This window comes from Leptonychotes weddellii, chromosome 9, assembly GCF_054177405.1.
Source record: "Leptonychotes weddellii isolate Sample4059 chromosome 9, ASM5417740v2, whole genome shotgun sequence".
Classification (NCBI taxonomy): Eukaryota; Metazoa; Chordata; class Mammalia; order Carnivora; family Phocidae; genus Leptonychotes; species Leptonychotes weddellii.
The window spans coordinates 94,946,637-94,960,248 of NC_138377.1; the positions used below are offsets into that span (position 1 = coordinate 94,946,637).

A 13,612-nucleotide genomic window follows, 5' to 3' on the forward strand; every position below is an offset into this window, starting at 1 on the left:
AATCCTTATTCCTCAATCAGGGCTCTGTGCAGGTGCCACTTCCTGGAGGAGAAATTCCCTAACTACCTGCAGCACCCCCCCACCCCCCCCACCCCCCGCCACTTGTCTGGCAGGCATAGTCCCCTAAAACTCCTCTGCCCTATGCAGCAGGCCTCCCACTGTGTATCACTGCAGGCCGCTGGTTGGACTTTTCGACCAAGTCCTTCCTTCTCTCTTATTCAGCGCTCAGACCGCAGTGCCCAGCACGGAATTAGGTGCACAGAGATGCCCAGTAAATGCCTGCAATGAATGGACCCGAGAGTGACCGCTGGTCAGAAATGCCTTTGCTTCTATCATCTGGCATCCTGGGGAGGGCAGGAAGGGGACAGGGGCCACCGTGGGGGCCTCTCCTTCCCCATCGTCCTCCCAGACCCTTTCCCTGCCCAACAGGGCGCCACTGGCCTGTCCCACACCCTCTCTGCCGCCTGCCCAGTGACCTAATTATTGTTTTTTCTTCCAGCCCCGCGGAGGGGAAAACAGAAATTCCTGGTGGATGACACAGGCCCGGCGGCCGCCTGAGAGCCGAGCACGGGACCGGCTGGGCCGGCTTCGCCCGCCCTGAACCCGCCGCCCGCCCCGCTATTAGGGCCGCGGGAACCCGTCATCAGGCTAAGTACAGAGCGGGCGGCGGGGCGGGCGGCCGGGAAATTGCCGGTTCCCGCTGACCCGCGGGGCCTGCGGGCGCCCCGAGTCTGGGGGCTCGGGGCGGGCGGGCCGGGGGGCTGAGGGAACCTCGGGGGTTGGGGGGCGTCCACGAGCGGCCCGAGGCCGGTTCTCCTGTCCTGACCACGGGGTGGCCCTGCTGGGGCAGGATCCCGGGCCACGCTCAAGGGAGGGTGGGGGTGGGGGTAGAGGGTGCAGGGGTGGGGGTGGGGGGTGGCGCCAGGCGGGGGCGGGGGTGGGGCGGGAGGAATTCGGAGCTGCTCGGCCCAGGGTGTGGCTTGCGAGGCGTGAGGCCAGAGCCTGGTGGCCACACCGCGACAACACGCTGCCAGGGCTCTGGGGGCCTTTGGCATCTCTTCTCTTTTCTGGGCACTGCCCCCACGCTTAGAAGGAGCCCTGGGCTTGGAGCCAGACCGCCACGGGGTCGAAGGCCCTAATCCTGATGGACTGCTTAATCTGCCACTCACCCTCCGTGGGTCTTTGATGCTGGAGGGAGCCGCAGTTCCTCCATCCATGAAATGGGTTAACAACGGCTATGGAAGAAACGAGAGGTGCATGGGTCTGCCCTCTCCTCCATGCCCAGCAGATAATAGATGCTCCATTTTCTTTCACTTATTGGGGAAAAAGGCACTCAATCATGCATGCCTTCCATCAGCAAATATTGATTGCACACCTACTATGTGCCATGCACTGTGTTAGGCCTTGGGGTTATAGTGATAAATAAGACAGATAAAATCTTCCATTCTCAAGGGAGACAAACAATAAACAAATAAATAGACACATCAGACAAGATAGTGCTTCAGATGGTGATTGGTGTTATGGTATAAAGGGAAAAGGCATTGCGGGGGAGGGGGGGTTCTATTTTAGACTCAGTGGTCCTAGAAAGAAGGTCTTCATGGTAAAATGCCCTTTGGCCTGAGACCTGAGTGAGGTGTGGCAGTGAGCAAGGCCATTTTCTAAGGGAAGCCTTTTTGTTCCAAGCAAACAGCAGGTGCAGAGGCCCTGGCTCCCCCTCCCCACCCCTTGCCAGCAGAAATAGTCTCTCAAGCTCCTGGGCTCCTGAAGCACAAGATTGCTCCTTTCTTCCACTAGTCCACAGGAAGGAAGCATGAAGAGCTGCTCTTGAGTTAGACCTGAGTTTTAATTCTGGCCCTGTTACTCCCTGGCTGTGTGACCTTGCACGAGTCACTTGATCTTTCTGAGTGGTCGTTCTTGCAATAATGGTGTGTTCCTTGCAGAGCTGTGTGAAGCTTCAATGAGGTAACGCTGATGTGTTGTAAGCCCAGGATGCATGGCCAAATGAATGGTCTGTGGGATCCCTGGGAAGATCTCGGTTTCTTCATCTGAAAATTGGATCTCTTTGTGGCTTGGAGTGAAAAGCGGACTTACCTTGGCCCCGTCTTGGTGTCACAGGGAGACAAGTCGTAGAGCAGTGAGCAGCTTGGACAAACTCTGGGAGACGGTTCCTAGCTAGTGGTCTGATGTTGGTAACTTTCTGGAACTCAGAGCCCTGTTTCCACAAAGAGAAGCAGTAGAACACAGCTCCCCACCCACCTGCCTGGACTGTCCACACCTCACCCAGGCACTCAGTGAGGTTCAGAAAGGAAATGTCCAGCAAGCGCAGGTCAGGGCAAAGCTGTGACCCTGGCCAGGTTCATAGTTCATGTCCTTCTCCTCTTCCCTTGGTTCCGTCTCCCTGCCTCCCTGGATGAACTTGCTCTTCCTTGGGAAAAGGACAGGAGGTCAGTCACTTCGCTCACACCTGAGCGGGGATTTCAGTCCCTGGAGATAGTTCTGCCACGTTACCTCATTTGACACATAGGGAATCTGAAGCCCAGAGAGGGCAAGACTTTGCCAGAGACACACAGCAGTCCTGGGACATGAGAATTCATGGCAGCAGACCTCTGTTCCAGGGCTGTTTCTTCACTGTACTTCATGGCTAACTTCCACCCATTTTGTAGAAGGAAGCAACTGAGGCCCCGAGCCATAATGTGAATCGGCAAAGGCTTCCCAGGCCGGCGAGTAGCAGTGGGGAATGAAGAATGTATTCTAAGCAAGGGTAGATAGGGATGGGGGAAATAGGGACTTTTCTGGATCCCTCATATCATTCCCAGACCCACCTAATTTTAAAGATCTCTGAGCCCCCACAAGGGAAAAGGCATTTGGGGAGATTTGTGGCCATTGTCTCCTCCTCCTCACCCAAGAATCAAAAATTCCTCTTATCCTGCAACACCAGCCCAGAAGGTGCCCAGATGCACGTTGTTGCCCTTGTCTGTCTGGCTCCCATGAGAATTTGCTGTGACGGTTGAGCTGTGGCAGGGCCTAGAGGCCACCATGATCAGACTGGTACTGCCCTCACCCCACTCAAGGGCTCTAGACCAATGCCCTGTTGGGAGCCTTATCTCAGGACTTAAACATCAGCCTCTGGGACTGCAAACACAGTATCCTCTGGGCCTGTGATTTTTGTCAGTAGCTGCTCCAAGGGGTTGCTATTCATGCATTCATTCATTTACTCATTCATTTGCCAATTCATTCATTCACTCAATCATTCACTCATTCATTCACTCATTCGTTAACTCACTCTTTCACTCATTCACTCATTCACTCTTTTGTTCATTCATTCACTCATTCATTCACTTACTCGCTCATTCATTCACCCATTCACTCACTCACTCATTCATTCGCTCATTCATTCATTCAACAAGTATTTCCAGAGAGCCTCTCAGGTGCCAGGCCTGCTCTGCCTGTTGAGGGTGGAACAGAAAGCAAGGTGGTGAGGCCTGGGCTCTCTGGAGCTCACATTCTGTGATGGAGGACAGGCAAAAAACAAAGATACACAGGATATTAGGTCAGACAGAGTGAAGAGAGAGTTTAAAAGGTAAAGGGACAGCATGTGATGGCAATGCTCTCTTACACTGGGTGATGGGCAGAGACCACAACCAAGTGGGGGATGTGCCATGTGGGTGTCTGGAGCAAGAGGTTCCGACAGTGGGAGCTGAGGTGGAAAGGCCATGAAGCAGGACATACTTGGCATTTTCAGGGAAGATAAGGAGGATGATGTGGCTGGAGTCATGGGGAGGGAGAAGGAAGAAATGAGACTGAAGAGCAGAGGGGATGGACTGTGCGTGGCTTTGTGGCTCCAGAGACCCCCGCCACCTCTTCTGTGTCTGCTCGGGGTGGAGCTGTGCCTTCCAGGACGGCCTGGACATCCCGAGGGGCCAATGGCAGAGCAGGCCATCAGAGTCACCCTTCTCCTTCCCCTTTTATTTGGCTTTCTTCACCCTCGCACCTGCTTTACCTGTTCTAGAAAGCAGGATTAAAAAGATCGGCAAGAAAGCTGACCCCTCCTGAAAAGAATTTGGAGTCAGGAAAATCTCTCTGGCTTCCAGACCAGGCCTCTCTACTTAGTAATTCCATGAGCTTGGATAAGCTGCTTAAATTCTCTGAACCTCTATCTCCATATCTGTAAAATGGGACTACACATACCTACTGTCTAAATAGCTGTGAAGGCAAGTGTACGCTCACCTTCTGACCCAGCAGGCACACTCCTAGGTCCATAACCAAGGGAAATAAATGCGCATAGGCCCAAAAGGCACTAAGGGGTTCTTAGGGGTTGGTCACAGTTGCCCCAAAGGGGATCAGCCCCAATGTCCCTCAGCAGAAGAGTGGCTGGATAAGGTACGGTATCGTCGCACGATGGAATATCACACAACAACATTAACAAACTACGAATGGATGCGACAACATGGATGAACCTGGCATTTCCCTGCGTGGAAGAAGCCAGACACGAAGGACAGGTATGTGGTCTTCCATTCATAAGTTCAACCACGGTTAGAGCAATCTGTGCTGGGAGAGGCTGGGGTGGCAGTTCCCTGTGGGGGCTGCTGACTGCGAGGGGGCTTGAGGGAAACTTCTGGCACGTTGGAAGTGTCTTCTGTCATCATCTGGTTGGTGTCACGCAGGCTTATGTGTATGTGAAAAGTTCACTGAACTTGAGTTCCTCGAACAATTTGAGGTCGGTGTGCATGGCGCTGTATGTTCTATTTCAATAAGAAGGTAAAAAGGAAAAAACCCATGTACCGGCCAGAGAGCTGGTGAAGAGTGACCAAGAGCGAGAAGGTAGACATGCCTGTCTCAGGACAGGCACCGGGGAACATTCCCTACTTCCCCAGTGCTCTCTGAGGGACAAGGAATGCCCTCTGGCCCCCAGGCCCCTGCCTCATCTGTCCTGCCGCGGAGCAGGCTTCCGTGGGGGTCTGATGATGCTGTGGGGTGCAACTGAGAGATGGAATGGGATTGCATTGCTTTTCACTTTTTGCCTTTTGGTTTATTTTTTTTTTCTGGTGCTTTGCTTCATGATGATAGTCTTTATAATCTTTATAGTCTTTATCATTATTGAATGTGGCAACTAGCTGCAGGTCAGGTCCCCACGTTTAATGTGTGGTAGAGACCCAGAGTGGGAAGTACTCTGCTTTCCAGGCCGGCAGCCTATGAGGTAGTGTTGAGAGCAACCCCCGCCCTCTGAGATGGGCAACAGTCCCCGGCGAAGAGCCCCAGGACCCCGGGTTCACCCTGCAATGGAGTGCCAAGCCCCAGCCCCCTATAACTCTCATTCACCCACATCCCGATGCCCCCAGGATCAGCTGGCTGGGGACAGCTGTACTACTTCACCCCGCCCCCAAGGTACGGTGCCACGCCCAGAGAGGGCAGTGACTTCCCCAAGGCCACACAGGAAGTCTGCAGCAGAGCCAGGCAGCACAGGGAAGGACGGGAGGCTGAAGGCCTGGGCGCCTGTGCCCCCAGCCGAGCTCCCCTCTCCTGCTCACAGGGACGGGGCCCCTCCCGAACAAAAGCCAGGATGTCTGACTTGCCTCCTGCTCCGAAGAGGAAGGAAGCATATCTATAGTATTAATGGGGGGAGTACTTTTATTATCAACTTGGCATGGAGAGGGGGCTTCTCTGCCAGGTGCTGTGAACCCCATCACCTCGGCCCCTCCCATCTCAGAGCCACAATCCAGGACCCGCCCGCCTCGCCTTTATGCCATTCCTTCTTTTGCCTTGTATAGACATACCACAGACTGTCCCTGTCTTCAGCCTGTGTGATCTTGGCTTGAGTCCTCCTGGGGGTCCTGGGGGTGAGGTGCGGAGGCCTGAGGGAGGGAGAGGTTCCAGAGGTGAGTGTGTCCCAGCCCAGGGCCAGCACTGGAACTGATCTGCTCTCCTTTCTCACCTGCCTTTAGGTGTCCCTGTCAATGTCACCCCCTCAGAAAGACCTCCCCTGGCTGGCCTGATGTCCCCTGCTCGCTCAGAGCCTGTTCTGTCTCTTCACACCCTTACCACTCACTGGTGGCTCTCTATGCGCTGGTGAGATTGGCTGTGGTCTGCCTTTGGCCATGGGGGCAGCTCCTTGAGGGCAGGAGCTGTGTCTGCCGTGGTCACCTCTGGGCCGGGTGCCCTGCTTGAGGGCGGACCGACCGGACCACTGAGGAAGACGTGCTCTGGCAGGGAGGCAGACAGCAGGCGAGGGTGCCTGGGAAGGAAGCGTCAATCTGGGGGGCTGGAGGGGGGTGGTGTCAGGAAGGAGCACTGAGGCTGAGCCTGTGTGGTTGCAGAGGTTCACAGGGAGCCGGCTGGAGGCCCGGGGAGGGCGGGAGGCCTCTCTTGACACCCGTGTCTGGGAACTCAGGCCCTTCCTTTATGAGCCAGAGGCCTGCCTGGGAAATTGTGTGGGGTCCCCACTACTCAGGGAAAGGCAGTGCTTGGGTCCCCACTCTCCACGGGACTCCAAGCAGAGCAGGCAAGACATTCCTCCTCCGTGGGGAAAGGAGGCAGCCCAGGCCTTCTCCCTCTAGGTACACTGGCTCTGGACTGGGACTCTCTCTTGGGGCTTTTGTCAGAGAGGGCCAGCGCCTTGCCCTGGGTCACACAGCAGGGGAAAGGTAGAGGCCGGGGACGGGGGGGCTCTGGCTCCCATTGTCTACTGAGCATAAGGGCCTTATAGAGGTTGGTCATCACGTGGCAGGCAGCCCCAACCCTGCATCCCACGCTCTCCCTGTGGTTCAACCAGGAGCCCGGTGTCCCCATGCAGTTCCAGGGAGCAAGGCTGCCATTATCGGGGGACATCTTCCCTGGCAGTACCCACAGCCCACCTGAACAGTGCTCGGGACCTGTGAGGCCTGGCTTCCGAAATCCTATTCTCTGGACCTTGGGAAAGGTGTCTTCCAACTCCCCTAGCAGCCAACCTGGATCCTCCCCAGGGCGGGGCCTCCATCGGGCTGGAGACTCCTTGCTCATGGGTGCCTCGGGTCTCAGCTCTCCAGCCCTTTGGCACTGAGTCTCGCCTCAGGACCCCAGTACCTCCAAGGCTGGCTAGGTACCCCCTTATACACCTCCTGCTCCAGGCCAGGCTCCTTTGTAGGCCTGGGGTGCAGGCCCAGGTCAGGTCAGGGTGGGGTCAATCTTCCTGTCCCCTCTTCCTGGAAGCTCCAGTGGTCTTGGACCATGTCTTTATTCCTGTGCGCCCGCTCCCCATCATAGAACCTATCATAGAGTAGGCTCTTGCGACATGAAAGAGATGACTCAGGATGTCATTTGAGGGGCTCTAGGAAGAGATTCCAGATCCCCAACTCCCATCCCCCCTAAATCCCCAGGAGCCATGGTCTGGAATTCCATTGAGAGAGTCACATTCCTTGACATTCTCTTCATGGGAATAAATCAGAGGATTAGTTTATTCTGCTCTTGGGCCCAGAGGCCTTAGGAACTTCGGAGAGTCAGACTGAAGATATGAGTGGGGAGGGGTCTGCCAGCCTGTCCCTCAGCCTCTGGCAGGGAAGACTGAGAGCCTGGAGAGGGGCTGACCTCTGGAGACAGGCTTGGGCTACAGGGGCCCTTGGGGCCGGCGGGAACAGCGGGGCCTGTCTGGGAGGAAGCCTCTGACAGACGCTTTATCAGGCCCTGTCGCCTGTGTTATCTGTGGCTTCTCAGCAAAGAAGGAGTCACAGTCCTCAGCTGCGCTCAGACCACTCCAGGCCTGGAACAAAGCAGCCGAGTCAGCTGGCGGCCCCATGGCTCTGCAGTCAGACCTGTGGGCTCCAAGCTCTGCAGCCCACGTGGGCTGTTCAAGGGGGTGGCCGGCCCAGCCTGGCGACGGCTCGTCTGCTGGGACTCCTCCGCGGAGTGCCTGCCTCGGAGGGACCACCTCCCTAGGGCCTGTGTGCAGAATGAGGATGGGGCACGGGGTCACCCCAACCCCTCCAGGGCCCAGCTGAAATGTCAGCCACAAAGGACGGGACACAGAGGGGCCTGTCCAGGAACAAGGGCCAAGTGTTGGCGTGGGATGATGGCCGGGGCTGGGCTGGTCAAATGTTTACTTGGAATGGTTCAAGTGGGCACCCTCAGGCCAGGGGGGGCAGCCGGCGCCTGGCATGGGGCCCCTCTACCCACCCCCACAGGCTACTGCAAGGATTCAGACCATCCCAGATAGGCCCAAAGCCAAAAGCACCCAGAGGGGGCTGCCGGTCTAGGCCCTGGCACGGTCACTCCCTCCCAGTCCCTGCCCGCTGCTGGGGAGAGGAAAAGGTGGGAGGGCGGGTTCAGCCTCTGTCATTCTGGAAGCACCTGCTTCTCTGGCCACTGGTGAGGCTACCATGAATGGTTGGGCAGGTTGTGCACTACAAAAGGACACCTTACCACTGAAGCGAGTGGACCTGAAATCCTTGCAACTGGGCAAGGGGCTGCATCATCAGCCCAGAGGGTGCTTTTTTGGTGACTGTCTGCTAGGAGGGGGTACTTGGGGATGTTAAGAGAATGACATGGTTCTTTTGTAGGAGCTCATAGACTGTTAGGGATGGGGTTGCCAGGTATCAAACAGGATGTCCAGTTAGGCTTCAATTTCAGATAGACAACACATACATTGTTTGAAGTACAGTTATGTCCCATGCAATATCATGATGTATGGCGTAGCGAGGGGTGGATGAGGTCTGGTCACAACAGACCTCCCCCCAACACCCCCGGCACATAAGGCCCTAAAGGTCATGGAGAAGACTGTGGGAGGCTGAGGAGAGGCCAGCGTGGTCGGAGAAGAGCCCGAGGGGTAACACAGGTGAGATGGAGTGCCGATTTGGGGTACACGGAGTGTGATGGGGCCACTCTGGAGGGTTTGAGCCTGGAGACTTGCACCGTGTAGCAGGCTCCCTCTGGCGGCCGTGTTGAGAATAGGCTGGAGGGGCAGGGCTAAAGCAGGCTGACCTGTGAGAGGTGATCACCACCATCCAGGCCAGGGGACCAGGGCAGTGAGCGTCAAGCTGGAGAGAAAGGGCTGGTTCTGGACATAGGAACTTTTTGTTATGGAAAACGTCAAATGTGTACAAAAGTAAAGAGCATAGTACAAGGAACGCCCGTGTCCCCATCACCTTCTTCCACCATCATTAGCCCATGGCCACTTTGCTTTCACAGAAACCTTTCACCCCCTCCTGGCAAATGGATTATTACAAACCAAATCCCAGATATCACATTATTTCACCTATAAATATGTCAGTGTCACTGAAAGATATTTTGAAGAAGCAGCCTCCAGGAATTTGCCCAAAGACTTCTAGCAGCTCTTTTAAAAGAGAGGGGGCCCCTGACCCCACTAGGCTCCCATTGCTATGCAGCTGGCTTCCCGAGAACTTAGGATGATTTCTCCTAAAGCTTTCTAGTTTTTCCTCCGCTACGTTGAGTCTTCTGAGGCTTCTTCTCTCCCACCCCCTCCTGTCTACGCACTCACCTAGCGTGATGCTCCTCAGGCTGGGGTCTCCGGACACTGGCATTGACTTTCCGTTGGAAGCTCCTGGCTTCTCCCCAGACCTTAGAGCAGCCCGAAGCCTCCCCTCTTTCTGGTCCCTTGATGACAGGAATGTCCGGTGTCTGGCATAAAGGCTCCCTAGGAGGTCAAAGACACCACACCCTGGGAACCCAGAAAATGTGGGTGCTCTGGCTGAAGGTAAGGGAAACACACCAGAAGTCACAGGATGAGGTACAAGGACACAGAATCAGACATTGAAACCCTAGTAAGTGCAGGAAGGCTCTTTGCTTTCCAGAATGCCATCCCCTGTAGGAAGCAGCCTGGCTCTGCTTCCAATTTACTAGGAGACTTTGGTTAGATTCCTTTCCCTCCCTGTCCTGGAGAAAGGAACCAATTCATTATGCAGGGTTTCTACCTTTCTCCCTACTCTCAGATTCTGCACCCCCAAAGTCCCTGGGATGGGAGCAGCTGGGGGGCAAAGCTGGACTCGGGGAGAGGCTGCTGGGGACATGCTAACTTCTGAGCCAGCTGCACACACACATTGAGCCCTGTGAGGCTTGCATCGTATCCCCCACATTAGAGAAGAGGAAAGCGAGGTACAGAGAAGTAAAGGCACTTGACTAGTGTCCCCTAGTTTGTAGGCAGCACAACCAGGCCTTGAGTTGTGGTCAGATGTGTAGCGTTGGTGCCCGGGGGCCTCTGTGGTTTTTGAGCATCTCTCCCCCCCACGCCCCTGCCGCCAGGGCTGAGGCCCAATTTTGCCGACATAGTCCATACTGCGGTCACACTGCTGGCTCAGAGCCTCCTGAAGCCTGGAGCTCCTGGCAGCCTCCTCACCATGGGACCAGGAGACCAGCTCACCTTCCTGTTCACTTCACTTTCTCCACCTAGCCCTCCCATGGCCTGTGCTCAGTGGGCAGCAGACACACCAACCAGTTTCTCTCACTGAATCCTCAGCAACTGAGGGAGGTGCTTTGCCCATTTTGCAGGTGTGAAAACTGTATGCTCAGAGAGGGGCAGTGACCCACCCAAGGCCACACAGCTCTATGGTAATGCAGACAAAATTGAAACCAGAGTTCTCTGAGTCCAGGTTCTCCTTCCACTACATTGCAAGAACTGGCTTAGAACAGAAACATGTCTCACGACCCAATGCCATTTGGTAGTCCTGGCTTCAGGCATCTTTTTTGCCCCTAACTCCTTTGTATTGTTTCATCTGTGTGATCACGCTTGATCTTTCGAATAACCACGAGAGGCAGGTGTGACTACCATTTGGCTTTTACAGATGAAATGCCATACGTGCCCCTGGGGAGACTGAGAACTTCCAGAATCTTCCCCAAGGCTTGAGTTGCGTTGTTGCTCGGCCCACGGATGCTTACGTTCTTCTAGCACCCCCTACAGCCTGTCAGTGACATTGAATCACCCTGCTGGGTCATTGAGAAAGTCTTCCTTGAGAAGTTTTTTCTCCCTTTTTAACCCCAAACCTCCCTCAGTTGCCACATCTGGGCCTTCCCCTGACAAGGTTGGACCCACCTTGTCTTTCTGTGCTCCACATATTCAGAAGTAGTTAAAACACAGTTGCCTTCTGTGACTTCGTCTTTAAGAAACGCGGATGTTACAGAGGATCCACAAACTGGGGAGGTGGGCATGCTTAAAAACCACAAGAATGAGTCTGGGTTTCATTCCACAACTGGGGAGCTCTTGGAGTGAGATTAGACTAAGGGTCCTCCAGGGAAGGGACTGTGTCCCCTCCACGGCCCCCACACGCTGGGATGAGGTCCCTCAGAGCAGCGTTCAGGCAGGGAGTGGGGGGAGGTGGCTCTGGGCTCTGCCCCACACCTCCACTCAGTCAACAGGCTTTAGCAGGGACCCACTCACGCCTTACCTTGCTTCATCCCCCCTCCCCAGCCCAACAGTGACCAAACCATATCTGAAGAAATCCCAGACATCTTATCATTTCTTTCACAAATATTCAATATTACCTCTAAGAGATAAGGATTCTTTAAAAAAAAAAAAAAAGCCACAATACCCTATCACTCATAACATGTGTGCCATCATCATACTTAATAGCATCAAATATCTAATCGGTAGTCAGTGTTCATGTTGCCCTGATTGCCTTCTGAATGCCATAATTTCTTTTTCTCTTTCTTTCTTTTTTTTTTACAACTTGTTTGTTTGAATGGGGGTGAAATAGGGTCCACACACTGTGACTGGTGTGTGTGTTGTGTGTCTTTAAGTCACTTTGCTTGGAAGTCACCCGGAATAGTTCTTCTCTTTGTGATTCTATCACTAAGTCCATGCATAGATTCATTTGCTTCATTTTGCTCTCTGCTTTTATGAATTGATTTAAAATGTTTCAATTTTGTTTATGGCTCCAAAGTCGATTGGACACAATAAAGAATATTCAGAGAGGTCTAACTTTTATTTGTGTCCCCTTCACCCACTCCCCCCTCTGCCTAAGTATTAATTTTTTAAAAATTAATTAAAAAAAATTTAAATTACATTGGTGTCTGTGTGTGTCTTATATGTAATACCTGTGTACGTACATATATAATCCATATCCCTCCCTCCTTTGCTCAGAGGAATGTTAACACAAGAACTCACAGTCACGCTTGCCTCCACCTTGCTTCATTCACGGAACATCTCGCCCGCGATCTTGCCCGCAGGTGTCCGTCCAGATCTTCCTTGTTCTTCACGGCAGACTCCTCCATTGTGCTGATAAGCACAGCCCCCTGCTGATGGACATTTTCCTTGTTTCCTGTCTTGTGCTGTCACAAATAGAATGGCAGTAAAAAGCCTTGTGCTTCCAGTGTTTTGGGACACCTGCCCGAGGTGGTTTACAACAACGGGATTCCTGAGTCACAAGTCAAATATGCGCATTTTTGCTAGCTTTGGCCGCATTCCTCTGCCAAGGGGTTACACCATGGCACGTTGTCACCAGCTGTGGAGGAGGGTGATGGTTTCCCTCACTGCCTCCCAAGCAGATGTGTTGCCAAACTTCTGGATTTCTGCCAATCTGATAGGTGGGAAAAGGTATCTCAGACTCGTTTCCATTTGCATTTCTTTTATTTGAGCGTGTTGATCATCTTTCCTACGGTTCAGGGCCATTTGCATTTCTTTTCCTGTGAATTGTCTGGTAATATTTTTAACCCATTTTTCTAGGAGGCTATTGGTTTCTCCTTTCTACTTTTCGAAGTTCATTATAAATTGGAGACGTCAATCCCTTGTCTGGGATAAAGGTTCAGGTGTTCCTTCAGTTGCTCATTTGTCTCATTTGTTCATTCATTCGTTCGTCTCAAGCCACTGGATGCTGGAGATAGAGCGGTGAATAGGGTGGCCCCAAGGGGCTCCACCACCATGTGCTGCCCAAGCTAGAACCTTGTTCCCATCCTGGATGCTCTTTACCCTAACCCCCTTCCATGCTGTCCTTTCTACCCCTGGACCCCTGGCCTCCTGCCTGGTGACCACCCGTCCCCTGTCCTGCCCTGCCCAGGCCCTTAGCATCTTCCACTCTGAGCTTAGCAAGGGCCAGAAATAAGCCCAATTAACTCTGTATCTCTCCCCACATGCCTAGCACCCGATGGATGAGGAAATGAAGAAAGAGTGAGGGAATGAATGAATGAATGAGTTAATAAATGAATCTTATGAGGATAAAACCACATTTGGCCCAGGAAACCAAGTCAGAGGGGAGCTTGGAAAAGCCCCTTCATGATCAAAGTTTCTTTATCCCTTGCCTTCTCTTCAGATCTAATTCAAATCAGAATGCTACTCTTTTTTTTTTTTTTAAAGATTTTATTTATTTATTCATGAGAGAGAGAGAGAGGCAGAGAGAGAAGCAGGCTCCCAAGGAGCAGGGAGCCCGATGCAGGACTCAATCCCAGGACCCTGGGACCATGACCCGAGCCAAAGGCAGACGCTTAACCATCTGAGCCACCCAGGCGCCCTACTCTTTTTTTTTTTTTTAAAGAATTGTTACTCTTTAAATTGCTTACAGACAATATATTATCTCTGTTATATTATGTCTGTTTCATTTCACGATTTATTTAAGATTTTATTTTTTTATTTTTATTTTTTATTTTTTTTAAGATTTTATTTATGTATTTGACAGAGAGAGACACAGCGAGAGAGGGA

At 53.2% G+C, this 13,612-nt stretch overlaps 1 long non-coding RNA gene across 3 annotated transcripts in view; it reads left to right on the top strand.

Annotated features, from left to right (window-relative positions):
- Positions 1-939: 939 nt before the first annotated feature.
- The window catches only part of LOC145723547 (uncharacterized), a 127,877-nt gene continuing 115,204 nt past the window's right edge, over positions 940-13,612 (top strand). For all 3 annotated transcript variants that reach the window (XR_014148693.1, XR_014148695.1, XR_014148694.1), the window contains exon 1: positions 940-4,499. This is a non-coding gene — a long non-coding RNA (uncharacterized LOC145723547). The remainder of the gene's footprint in view (positions 4,500-13,612) is intronic.